This window comes from Physella acuta, unplaced genomic scaffold, assembly GCF_028476545.2.
Source record: "Physella acuta isolate Inbredline_101_S28 unplaced genomic scaffold, ASM2847654v3 ptg002765l, whole genome shotgun sequence".
Taxonomy (NCBI): domain Eukaryota; kingdom Metazoa; phylum Mollusca; class Gastropoda; family Physidae; genus Physella; species Physella acuta.
The window spans coordinates 7,501-10,000 of record NW_026734187.1 but is presented as its reverse complement, the minus strand read 5'-3'; positions in this window follow the sequence as shown (position 1 = coordinate 10,000).

Here is a 2,500-nt window from a genome sequence, read left to right as displayed (position 1 = left end):
TCAATCGATACTTTTTGATGAAATAAATACTTAAATGATTTAATGAATGCATATATACATGTAATTAATGAGTGAAAGTATGTATAAAGTATTAGATAAATTAATAATAAACCGACCCAGCTACTAAATGGTTCGATAAGACTTATCTCATAATACAATCGTTTTCTGTAATTGTTATGCCTTAAATTGATAATTTTTAGTTAAACAAATACTTAACTAATGAAATAAATACATAGATAAATGTATTTAATGAATTAAAGTATGTATAAAGTATTATATAAATTAATAATAAACCGAATCCGACCAAATTTAAATCTAAAACCACGATCGGCGGCGTAATGAAGTGTATCGTAAACCCGTTTTTTTTATAATTTAAAATGTAATGACAGAACTCCCAAAACAACAATACACATACATATTAGTACTATGGTGAATTGTAGTTGTATTAGGACCGTAATTATAGTTAATTAAGGAACCATTCATTGTCTTCGCTCTGTTATGTACGTCGTCGTTTAATCGACACGGCATATTTGGCTTGAATCTAGAAAAATTCAAACTCTAACCCTAAGGTAGACAGGCAGGGTAAATAAATGTGGGTGATCTCTCATAAAATTGTCTTCTAGGAATTATTTTTATATAGACTATCTTTTCTGTAGAGTTTAAGTGGACAAGCGCGGACGAAATAGAGCGCAAAATTTAAAATGAATTAAAAATTTTCATCAGACCGGAAGTAGGCATAACCTAGGCGCCATGTTTCCGTCGTACAAGTTTTCACCGTTGCAGTCACCGTTTCAATCGCTCTTCGTGTGGACGTGTATTATTTCTAGTCATGTGTTGTGTAGATGATTCGCTTAAGGTAGGTGTTCGGACTTATTTCTTTAATATTAATTAAACCGTATTTGCCTTGTCGGCCTTAAAATAAAGCTATTTTTTTTTCATCGCAATCGAAGTGTTAGATCTAGAATCTAGTTCCCGCCTCCGCTTCGCTAATTCGACTTAATGTAACTATGACACAACTATTAAATCTAGAGTCTCTATTTTAATTAAATAATTAGGAATTCTATCTCTAGATGATATCTAATCTATTCCCACACGTGTGTGCAAGTAGGATTTAACGTCAGAACAGGTGTGGTGGTCTAGGCGTCGCTATTTTTGACGGTAGGAATTTTTTTTTTAAATTCGTAAAATTTTATATAGACTTTATATAGCAATTTACTAAGACCGACCCTAACGCCCAGTAAATATTTAATTACCACATTGTTATGGACACGGTGTATTAGGTAGGGCCGAGGGCTATCCATAGGTACCAATTTTTAAATTTTGTGACAATTAGGAGCCGAGTTATAAAATAAATTTAAAATACTGGTTCTGGTCTTAGACTTTATATAGCAATTTACTAAGACCGACCTTAATACCCATTAATTATTTAATTAGCGCATAGTTATGGACATCCTGTATTAGGTTGGGCCCAGGGCTATCCGTAGGTACCAAGTTTATAATTTTGTGACGATTATTAGTCGAGTTATAAAATAAATAAAAAAAACTGGTTCTGGTTTGCACTACATTTCTTTCTTCTTTAACGGCGGACTCCCGGTCCAGCCCCATGGGTTACCCGTGAGCCGGGGCCTCGTTAGCCTGGACGGCTCCGATGTGACCGCGGATTGTTGTGGCCCGCCTCAGCCCGAGTCGAGATCACCCTTCCGATCGAAGGTGGACGCCATAGGGCGCCCGGGATAGCCCGGGGCGCTGTTCGTCACCCGAGCGCAGGGGCGCCGGGAGACGCCCCCGGTGAAGTTTGGCGGGTGATTCTGGTAGAGCTCCCCACCCCGATCGCAGGACACCCCTCGCCGCCCGCCCAGGTGTCGAGGTGGCCGCGGGGGAACTCGGGGCGTTTTGGCTCCCCCTTGTGCCGGAGCGGCGCCCTCGGTCCCAGAACGCCCCTGGCGGGTGATTCGCATGCCCCCTGGGGTGGGGAACGCGGGTGGGTGGTCGTAAAGCGTGTAACCGCAGTGGGGGCGGCCCCTTAGTCGGGGGCGCCAAAGTTGGCACCCCACCTGGGGCGCCCCCCGGAAGTGTGGCGCCCGCGCGAGTGAGCCCCGTAGATGCGCCCCGACACCCCCGCGCCGCCCCCCGGGTCGCGGCACCCCCGGCGCCCTCCGTGCGGGCTCCCCTCATGGGGCGGCACCCCGGTCCTCCCCGAGACTATGTACCCGATTTTTCGGTTTAACACTAGAGGTATGGGCAGAAATACGGCGGTTAAAACGGTCTGTATCTACTATTGTGGAGGTGAGTGTCGGTGAAGCCTCTATGTGACGCTAGGATCCGCGCTCCCTCGCAGCCAGCGACATGTGCCCGATCTGACCGTGCGTGGCTCAGTCTCCCGACTAGCTTCCCGGTAAAATGCGGGCTCGGCGCGCAGGTCGCGCCAGTGAAGGTAAAAGTACGTGTCCGTAGCGTGAAGCCAGCGGCGACGCGCAGTGCTAACGCAACCAAGCAGTAT